Raw genomic sequence first — 11,281 nt, 5'->3', positions numbered from 1 at the left:
GGAAGAAACAAACACCCCTTCAAGCTGAGTATATATTTTCTTAACAAGTAATTTTGGCTACACTTAGTAAGAAAATTTGGCCACACTTATTAAGGAACATACAAACTTACAGAAGAAAATTTACTATCTAATTCCACCAAATTAGAGCTTGTGAGGAGTGTCATATGATGGTGGTTTTCATTGGTAGCAAGTACAAAATGAACAAGGGGAGTTAGTCAATTACTCATCAATTATGGCATTCTCTTGATTGTCTATATAAAGAGTACTTCTTGATAAAGAGCATACATATATAATGACCTAAAAGGAAATTGCTTGTCTTTTGTGGAAGAAAAGGCCAAAAGGTTCCCCTGGGGGCAATAGGGCAGTCCAAACTATAGTGTCTGCACCTTCCTCTACTGTCAATATGCCTTTGTTGTCGGTGAGATCTGTTTTGGTGTAACCAGGGCACACAAAATTCATATGAACCTTTTGGCCCTGAGTCCTGTTTAGCTCTAAAGATCTGGCCAGTATGCAGTTGTAAGCATTCATGGCCATCTTGGCAACACTGTAGTCGGCCACTTGTTGTTTTCTGTCTTGCCTTCCTTGACATCTTCTAGATATTCACGCACGAAGGCTTCCACTTTCTTCTTTGACAGATCATCTACATCCAACAGGTCCTACTTCCACTTTGGGTGCCCCAAATTCTGTTCCATGTCCCAAACTCAAATGAGCATCCATCCTATTAACCTATTTTTAATAAAAACTAAGGTTTTCAGTCCCCTCTCATCCCCTCGAAAAACGAATTCATAATTGATCTTAATTTCTAACCCACATCCACAGCCACCCTATGTTTGTATTTACCCGTGGAAACACACTAAACGATATCAGCATTTCAACGTTCCGAATTTTACCTTCAGCTGCCCAAGTGTTGAACTGACGTTTACGACCCTCGCTCCGGCAGATGAGGCCTTCAGAATGGGCAGTAACCCCTCCGTTACTCGCTTCACGCCTCTATACTTTGTGTCCAATGTATTCTTGGCTGCTTCATAACTGCCTTCCGAAGCCGCAATGGCTGCGTTGTTGATCTGCACATGTCAATAAATTTGACCATTCAGACGACGGGAAATGAAATCATCAGCATTCTCGACCGTTTTATCTGTCCATCAATCTCAATTCATGTATAAATAAAACCACAGATGAAAACGTTTGCACAAGTTCCATACCAAGATATCAATACCACCATACTTTTCCTTGAGCCAAGATGCCAGTGCGGAGACTGAATTAGAACTCCCAACGTCTAAAACATGAAAATCTATAGTCTCCAGCCCTTCCTCTTTCAGCTTCTGATCGAAGGCTTTCAGGCCCCTCTGCTCATCGCGCGCTGTCAAATCCCTCCTTTGCAAGCAGCTTCACAGTGGCAAAGCCGATTCCTTTGTTGCTTCCTGTTACTACGGCAACCGTGTCTTTAGTCCACCACCTGCAATTCGGAACAGCAGTACAGCGTTGTTGAGAATTTTCTCCACTGCTTCTAACCTCTTCATACAACTTTGACAATACTTCTAACTCTCTCGCCCGGTCTCAGATCAGCTGAGCTAGAAAACGGCCAAACAGTAGTTGAAATCTGCCAGGCTACAAGCGTCCAAGCATAATCAAGCTACACCTATCTTGCTTCTGTGCCCATAATCTGCAGTTCTCGCTCCTAATCGGAAGAAATGACTGTGAACCCAAATCAGTTCGCTCAAATGCACGACGGGAATTTTAAAATTCCAGCTTGATTGACAGAGATAAAAGTGCGAAACGTTACCTTAGAGATGCAGCCAAGCCGATCAAAAATGGAATGACGATTACAAATGAAGAAGCCAACTCATGGTTGCGAAATTGTGGTTACAAATCAACCTGGTTGCGGACTGCTCCTTCGATGAACTGACGTAGCGAGTGATGGTAGCAATGGTATTTTAATTTCCCTTTTAATTTCAGAATCGTGATAGAGCGTATCATCTAGTTGTGTAAAAATATCACGTGCATTTGTTAAAAATATCACGTGCATTTGTTCCCTTGCCACATGTGAACGTGGATATAGTTAAGATGCTTCTCGATATCAATTAATTAGCAGCCTATTGTAGCGTTAACTTTTGTCGCACGCTGCTGATTTTTTTGAAGATATGCAAAGAATTGGTAGATGTGACCATCAAAATCCCATTAAATGAGGACTCTTGATGCTTGTATAAGGATGCTAGCATTGTGGAGGGATATGCATGTGAGTGTTGGATCGCTTATCCTCTTAGTGGTGTTTATTGTGACCTTGGTAGGACAACAATGGCGGGATCTGGTCTCGATCTAGTGATTCGACCTTTGAGAAAGGTTTTGATCGTTTGATTCATTATTTCTAGCTTCTGCTATAATCACTTCTATTCAATTTTGCTCTTTTATTCATGCATGTCCATGGTCACTGTTTGCTAGTGGTGTTAATTATAGACTTTTTAAAGATTGTCGGAAGCAAGGCCATTATAAGTGCTGGTGAGGTGACTTTTAGCATGCATGGTAAGGAAATTGCTATCATGTGGCAGATAGAGGAAAAAGAAATAGGAACAAGCTCCGCTGGCCTTGCCTTAAGGCAACATCTTACCAACACCCAACTAGAGTGCTTGGCCAGCTGGGCTCTTGATGAATACTTCTCTCTTTTGCTATCTTGTTGAGGTTCACATGAGTCACGTTGTCAGAAATGATGCAGAAGATTGATGTTCAATTGCATGCAACCTTTTCTAGAGATTTCGTTATCATCCAGTCCTGCTTGCACTTGATGTTGTTCATGTCGACAGTAAAACGTAGTTTTTCTTTTTTTTGGAGGAAGACTAATTCCTATTCTTTGCACTGTAAGCAAATCTATTGTCATTCCACTTCGAGCGAACGACGGGGAGATGTATTTCAGAAATGTATAAATAATAAATCAAAACCAAATTGAGCCAGAAGCATGCAACTATGACAGGAAAAATCCAAACCCAAAGCTGCATTGCATGTACGACAAAAGTTCCAGCACCATTTGCAACTTCATTGGATCCCTTTTTTCGAAGGCACAAATGTTTATTTTTTGGGTCAAATTATGTTCCTACGCTTTAGGAAATAGTACTTCCGCGCTCTAGCCGGATGGCCCTCGAGCGTGTTGTAACCTAATGGACCTACTGTGTTGTGGCTCCTTATGTAGTACTGCTCTAAAGTTCGTGCTTTGTCTACAGTGTCTGTTGTTTCCAAAACTTTGATTTCGAAATTTTCTTTGAAGGGCTTGTAACGCTGCAAGTCCTCTTTCATTTTCGCCGGTGGTTTTTTATTGTGCTGTTTGATCCTCTGTGGCAGGTTCGTTGTGCTCCCTATGTATTTTCTGTTGTTGGGCTTGCACGTGATGCAGTAGACGACGAGGCTCGCGCGATTCCCTTGCACGGGCGCTTCAGTGGAGGCTCCTCCTTCATCTCGAGGCTCACGTCTTTCAATGTCGTACCTGCGTAAACATTGACAATTACGTTAGTCATCGAGGTTTTCGGTCTTTTTTTTTCCGTTTGAGGTCCATAATAGAATGCATTTATTTACTTGCCCTGGTTTTTCTCTGTTGGTGTGAAAGGATCGTTTCCAATACCGAAGCGCTCCTCGTATAAGTCCCTGTCGAAAATATACATGAGCTTCTCCATTGTCGTCACCGGGTGCGTCGCATCGTGCGTCCCTCCAAATTGTTCCATGAATTGTTCGAGTATAGCCGTTTATAGCCGTTCCTTGATCGCGCGTCGTGTCCCTCAGCAACTCCAAGGATACGTTGTACCCGTAATGCAGTAGCTCGCACGCATACGCTGTGATCCCTTTCGTCTTTGTGTCTAGTAGCTTCTGCCCCTCCAAACTTTCCATCATCCTATCGGTCTCATCGAACTCAATGTCAAGCTCGACAAGGATCTCTTTGAGGAGTCCTGCAAGAGAAGTGCAATCCATGATGAGTTTGTTGTTCTTGCAACTCGTTAATTCTTTTTCTCAATTGTTGCGGTTTTTTTTTAATTTTCGGAAGCATTACGCACCATTTGCAAATCTCAAGCCTCCCGGCTCTCTTTTAGCTGGCAAACGCCTATTGCAGTTGTCAATGAAGTCGCGTAGTTTCGCATACGTGTTGAAGCTGTTGATGTAAGCTCCCGGACGTTCTCCTGCATTGTTTGCTAGCCGGAATTGCTTTGTGGTTAGGAAGAACCTCCTCTTTGCTGGTGGAGGTTTTGTTGCCTTCGCGTTGCTTTTGTATAGCTCAAATAGCTGCTAGGCACGACTTATTACACCGTCTTTTCAAATGAGCCGCCTTTTTAAATCTTCAAGAAAAAAAGTGGTGATGAAACAGTGTCGGAGAAATGATCACGCGCCTCCCAATGATCATTCGTCTCTTCCGGAGGAGATATAAGTATTTCCTGATGGTATCCATAATATTGTTCAATCCTTTGCAGTACCATTCCAATGGAAGATTTGCAAGAGCGATTCCTTCGTTTCAGGCTTATGGTTCATAGAGATAGATGGATGAGACGGAATCGTCACTCATCCAAAGATTTTCTCATTCATAACATGTTGTTTGAAAGTTACCACTACCTATTCAATCTATTTCGATTTAGTGGGACGTCACCGGATCGAATAACAAGACAATTATTGAATGGGAATTCGATATCGCATCATAAAATCTCGGATATTCTTGACTCAGTCTGGATCCCTAGCAATATATAGGGCTATTCAGGATTCGAATTGGTGAAAGGAAGATACATCTTTTCCCCTTACTGATGCAATAACTTCTGCTTATAGAATTCCGGATAATTACTAAGTTATAGATCACCTTCGGAGTCTTCCTATTCGGGAGATGGAAGCAACACTCGAAATCAAGAAGGAGTAGGAATCTCTTATATGGAAAATGTAGGAAGTAGTTCGTAGAGGACGTAGTAGTTTTCCAACATCCTTATCGGAACAAATCCTTGATGAAGATGTCGATCCATTCTGTTTGAGATTCTCCGGAGATTCAATTTCTCGTTGCCTGACATCCCCCCCGGTTGTAACAGGAATTGCCGTACTACTTACTAGGGATCCAAATTCATCAATAAGTTCCCTGACAATCACTTATCTCGTCTTCCCCTTGATGCTGGTGGAATTTACCTTGTCTGCGTCCATGTCTTATGCTGCAATGTCCCGAGCTTTCTGATTCTCAGCACCTGTTCTCGACAACAGACAAGATATTAAAACCATTTTCCTTGCACGCATGTTTGACGTAACATATTCATGACTTGTCTCTGCCTTGTTCAATCTCTGGTAGTGAATACCTTTATGCGCATGGTTGTGTTGTCGGCTGTGAGAACTCTCGTGGAATTGTTCTGAATATGTCTGGTGTGGGCAATGTAGTATGCGTAGCCTCGTTCTCTCAGTCACTCTGGACAACATCACGTATGCTAGGCCAGGGGCAAACACTCCTCGGAATATGAGCAGCGCTTTGTTGGATATGGTTGCGCCTTGGGATTTGTGTCCCGTGATAGCGTATGCTAGGGTTAGTGGAAATGTGGACTTGTGGAACCATTTTCCATTTATTGCCTTTCGCTGATGCTTCGAGCATCGTAATGTGAGCACGGCCGCTGTTGTGTCCACGACGACAGTGATACCGTTGATTTCTCCCCTGCTAGTTGCATTGATGCTCTTGATTTTGCACATTGCTCCATTTGCGGCACCTATTGCGAGGTCGATGTTTTCCGTTATCATTGCCTTCGCCCCCACGCAAATTTTTCCTATCTCGTTGAAGCTTTTGTCCTCCAACCATTCTTTGAGAGCTGATTCGCTCGCGGTGTTATTGTGTATTTGAACATGCACAATCATCTCAGGAGTGTTGAATTTCTCCACAAGCTCATCGTTGAAGGTAGCAACATCGACTCTGTGCGTGCAAATGATGGTTGTTTCGGCATCGATGAAGTGGCATGCACCTTCCTTGTCGACAATGCACTGCCCCAAACAGTTGGAAATCTCGTCAGTTGTGGGCGTCCTGAGTCTTATGGTATGCAAGAATGCCAGGAACGGCATGTCTCGTGCATGTCGCACCGAGAATTGCATGTGGTACATTTTCGCTTGAGCCCAGTGCACGGAGGATGTGATGTGGCACGAGGCGTAAAGATCCTCGCGGTGTTTGCAGACTAGCGGTAATTGCGCCAGGTCACCAAAAATTATGAGCATTTTGTGTCTGAATGGCTCATGCAATGTGCCATTAGTCACATTGACGATTTGTCTTACCACGAGATCGAAAGTCATCCTTGTTAGCATGGACATCTCGTCAATGATGATCGCATTGGCTTCCTTGATTGCGAGGTGTCGCTCATCCGTCTCATGGATGTTCAGTGGGTACTGACTGCTGCGCACAGGGATCTTGAATTGGTAGTGTACAGTGGTTGCAATCCCGCTCAGCCGCGTCGCAACCGCCCCTGTTGATGCACAGAGTATTGCCCTTTTGTTTTGCGCTACCAGATGCGAAACATAGTACCGTATCAAGAAGCTTTTGCCGCTACCTGGTGTTCCACAGACAACGTGCAGCCCCGAGCTTGTTGAAGCTAGGCTTTCAAAGACTCTTTGTTGTTCTACTGTCAATGCGGCATTGGCGACGGTGCGAAACTCGGCCATTTTTTCCAAGATCCTCGCACGTGTTGGCCCTTCGACGGTTTGCTGGTCGATGTTAGGCGCTTCCATCGGGTAGTCTCGGATGATCGCAACCTTTTGCAATATCATATTGATCAACTGCTCCATGTGGTCAGTCGCTAGCAAGTTCCTTTGCGTGTATTCGGTCACATACATCTCGAGGTCCGCGTTGCTCAATATGAGGCCGCGCATTTGGCATTCGACAAAGTAGGATCCAGCTGTGTTGGCAGGTGATATGAGCTCCATTTCATTCCTGAAGCTGAGTTTTCGCAAGTGCACGTTGTAGAAGTACCCCTCTGGTTGATGTCCAGGGTGGTAGTTAGTGAATCTGACTGCTCGCTCACATTTTGCGATCCTGTTGCCTAAGAGGTCAAGACCGACCGTTCCACGTTGCGTTTCCTTGGGCTTTCGGATCACATATTGCCTATGGTAATTGTAGAACGTGCTATCCTCGATGACGCTCGGTCTCCAGCAGTATATGTCGACCGGGTGAGGGTGACGTTGTTGTTTCGTGAGACGATGCGTTGTCTTAGAGATGGTGGGGAGGAGTCAACATAGTGAACGGTCTCGCTCCTTATGATTGTTGGTATCTGCATGCAGTTTAGCGCGGCCTCTATTGGAGAGGTTGGTTTTGATAGGAGGCTCACGGCGATGAGTTTCAGCTTTACTTCGTCGAGATGTTGCAACCCCAAACACGAGGCGTCTTCTGAACGGATGTTCAGTTTGCCCATTGGTTCAGATTTCATCACGTACTTGAGGAGGTAGTGAGAGATTGAAGAGTTTGTCACCCGCTGTATGTTCATGTGCGCACCCCACAACAGTAACACGGAAGGGTGGTAAGGGACGACGTTTCGGTGCTCATGTCCCGGTCGGTAATACAACCAACGTTGCGTCAGAGGGTCGAGGATGGGTTCATATTCTGGTTGTGTTGCGAAAGGGAAGCCGTGCTTGCAATTGTGGTGTGACGGTCCGACGTAGCACGCTTTCCTGCATACGTGCAACTACTTCCTGAGAATTAGTTCTCGCAGCCTTGTGTTTCGAGGATCTAGGGCCTCGTCCCTGGGGACGTAAGTCGCAATCTCATTTGCAATTCGCTGACGGTCATCATGGTGGACCCACAATATGACATGGGCGTGTAAGGAGCCCCTGTTTTGTATCTCATAACGAACGACATGGTGTTGTATTCGGCCAAGCAGACCGTCGGATGAAAGCAAATGCTTGCGCATGAACATGTGGAAGCATGCGTGGAAAAGTGCCACGCATTCAACAGGACAGTCCTTCCAAGTGAATTGCGCATTATAATGTGTTGCGATGCTCTCGATCACATTAATTTCTTGCCACCGTGTATCGGTGACCTCGTCTGTAGTGAATGTCAGAAAGAAATCTGGGAGGCCCCAAGCATCGACCATCATTATGAGGTCCTTCAATTGCCGCCAATGCCACGATGGGGACCTCGGCATTGTTGATGGCATGCTGTAGCGAAGCACGTGTCTCATTGCATCTTCATCGGTCGTGGCAGGGTTGGCTTTCCTATATTGGTCGATGTCTCTTTGCAAGCATGTAGAGTTGCTTGAATTGGCAATCATCATTGCCTGTTTTAATTGGAACATGATCAACAAGTACGGCTTGTAGAGCGTGTAGATAGAGAATAAGGTGCATATTCTCATTTTCACATAGTTGCTGAACTGTATGCAGCCATCATAGTAGCCCCGTCCGAAAGGGAATAGGAAGGGGAACACTGCTGACTCCATGGTTATGTCAATGCATGCACTGCCAGCTGCTGCTACTCCGTCGACGTGGAATGAAGCGACCCTCTCTGAAAGCATTTTTGTACCCCGTAGCTATATGGAGGCAAACTCATGCTTGTCCCTTGCATCAAAGGCGCGACGGTTCACGGGGTCCACCATGTTTTGCAAAAGCAGGAGCTCAGGTTGAGATTCCGCTATTGACATTAACTCGAAGGGAGCTGTCTCATCGTGTAGTTCCAAGATACCTGCAATGGTTTGAGGACTCAAGATGCACATACCCATCTTGATGTCCGCACGCTCTGCTAAAGAATTGTACTTGTGCAATATTGGATTGTTCTCGATATTGTATGCGAGCACAACTGACAGCTCATTCATCACGATTTCTTGAGCCGAGCTTAGTGGGATGTTTCGCCAAGATATCAGAGGATTGTCTAGAAGTGACCTTCGATCGAGTGTGCCATGAGCAATCGCATTTGCAGTCGTGGTAACTAAAATGGATACATCTATGATGCTTAGCAGTTGCGTGTGGAGGTGGTTTGTTTTAAGCAACTACCGAGAGTACTGTGGCATCAACTGCACAATGTATCTGCTCCACTGGGCATCTTGTGTGCAGCTTTGGCATTTCCAGTCACTTGCATGCCCATATTCTCGCAGGCATCCAAAAGTATCATGTTTCCGAGTGCGGCACTGTGGCTCGAGATGCCTATGCCTTGCGAAGAAACGATCCTTTGGTTTGCAGATAGTAGCGTGGTTATGCCACAGACACCGCAGATTTGAAGGCTAGAGAAAATAGCCGCGCAATTACTAACCCATTGCTTGTATCTATCTGCGATGGTCAACCACGATGACGTAGCTGGCCTCAAGGACATCTTTCTTGATGTTATATCAAGTTGAATAGCTCGACCTCTGGCTGCTCTGAGCGTTGACGAATGGTCATGTTCGAAGGAGTTTCCGGTGGTCATTTCTACATCGTGACATGAATCGATGTCTTATGTTCGGGTTTAAACACCTACAGGGATTAATAATAAAAACCATCTGAAACTTTGCTACAATTTCACTCACGTGGTTTTGTCTAAACGCAACAGGAAAAACAAAATGGACTGAACCTCTATCTTTAGAAGGTGAAAGAATTGATAAAATAACTTGAATCAAGCAAATACATTTTGTTGTGCATACCTTTAGGAGAAGACACTCGTTTGGAGGCTGCAAACATCTCGAAAACAGAAGTGTTGCAGACATGATTAGTATGTTGGTCGAACCAAGCAAATGTAATGTTCCCTTGCGAAAACAGAATGTGCGAAGAAGTGTGCGTGCTCAAGATGAGGTGTTAAAAAAAAAAAACCATACGTAATGTATGGTGGAGAGCCGGCACATGTCTCTCCAAAAATTATATATCATAGGGGAACGTGCCATCCCCCCGTTTCGAATAGTCACCTCCAGTGTTGGAGGTGTAGCGCATTAATGCGGACCAAAGCAACAGACGGTGCAGAAACATTTCAGAATTGAAATGACCATACATTCTACTTACATGGAGTATCCTTTGTGATGTCCACAGCTCGACGAGAAGTCGCCTATTTCTTTGCTGGAATGTTGGAATTTGAAAAACAATCATGATTAGTCAATATGCATTCCTCATGTTCTACATGTTTGGATATGTTGGTTAGCATATGTGCAATTTCCTAAAGATGAAAAATTCAAGCAGAAAAGCTATACACAATCCAACGATCAAAGATGTTCAAACCATCAAGGTAATCATCTTCACACATCTTCGAGCAGTTGTAGTTACAATTTTTGCCTTTGCAAGATTACAATCATTTAATGATGGTGAGGTCACTTAGCATGCCCAGGTTTACATAAAGGCATTGATGACATTATAAAGCTAGACCATTCCCATGCCGCCACAACTCAACCTAAATGAGGGAGGCACAAAAGACATAAAGCCAAGGCTTAGAGAAGAGGTGAAGAAAGAGGACCAAGACAAAGGCAAACTTTTCAATGTGGGAACCAAGAAAATGCAAGTGTTCAAAATCTTGAGTAAAAGATGTTAGTTAGGGAGAGTTTCCGAAGACGATCCTCACTCTTTCCAAACTAGAAGGTAAGGGAGAACTTCCTTCACTAAGTACACTTCTCCACCATGGTGGCTATGGCGGACCACCTCCACAAACCTATCCGCATTCTACTCATGCTCGTCTTCCTCTTCACCCTTTCATTCAATATCTTCCTCCCTTTGCTGCATGCATTTATTTCCATGCACTTTTCATGCACATTAGTGTGGGTGAGCTTTTCCTGAGCTCGCTCTCATATAACGGCTACTTTTTGTCATCGTCCCCTCCAAAGAACTTGCTTGCCTCACATGCTTTCTCTTCTCTGCGTTTCCGAGGGATGGCTCACCTTCCCCATCTCTGATCAAACGTATTCAGAAGTTGTGACTTTGATCGTGACTGGCCCCTCATCAAATCTAACGCAAGCTGTAACAAAGCAGTCAAGCAAGCGGATGCTAATATGGTCAAGATTGACATAGATAATATCTTCGGTCTCTTGTGCAATGCAAACTCATCCTCTTGCATTCGAGTCGATTTCCACTCCAGTTTACTCTTCGAATGGCCAGCCTAATTCACAATCTAGCCACTTTGCCTTGCCTTTGCAGAAGGCCTTCTTCTCCACCACCGCAGCTGATCAATCATGAAGGGAAGGTGCTGAAGACTCTACTAGCTTCTCGTCCTACCTCCTGGCACTTCCTTCGCTGATGTAGAAGGTGATGCTTGATTTGCAATCGTCAGCTGGACCATGATTGTAATTTTCTAGCTAGATCGAAGTTTCAAGAGCTATTCGATCGTAGTTGAGGCGTGCAAGGATTTACGTAGATCTATAACGAATGTCAA

At 44.6% G+C, this 11,281-nt stretch overlaps 1 pseudogene across 1 annotated transcript; it reads right to left on the bottom strand.

Moving 5' to 3' along the window:
- Positions 1–291: 291 nt before the first annotated feature.
- Positions 292–10,799, bottom strand: LOC147900570 (short-chain dehydrogenase/reductase 2-like; annotated as a pseudogene). The gene is made up of 5 exons (XR_015541285.1): positions 10,791–10,799; positions 1,784–1,842; positions 1,203–1,456; positions 891–1,064; positions 292–683 (listed from the first exon to the last, which is right to left on the bottom strand). The product of XR_015541285.1 is annotated as a short-chain dehydrogenase/reductase 2-like (transcript).
- Positions 10,800–11,281: the final 482 nt, after the last annotated feature.

Source organism: Dipteris shenzhenensis, chromosome 7, assembly GCF_047967505.1.
Source record: "Dipteris shenzhenensis isolate YYH24624 ecotype China chromosome 7, Dip_SZ_1.0, whole genome shotgun sequence".
In the NCBI taxonomy this organism is placed as follows: Eukaryota; Viridiplantae; Streptophyta; class Polypodiopsida; order Gleicheniales; family Dipteridaceae; genus Dipteris; species Dipteris shenzhenensis.
The sequence above is the reverse complement of the archived record's forward strand: the minus strand, read 5'-3'. Positions and strand labels throughout refer to the sequence as shown.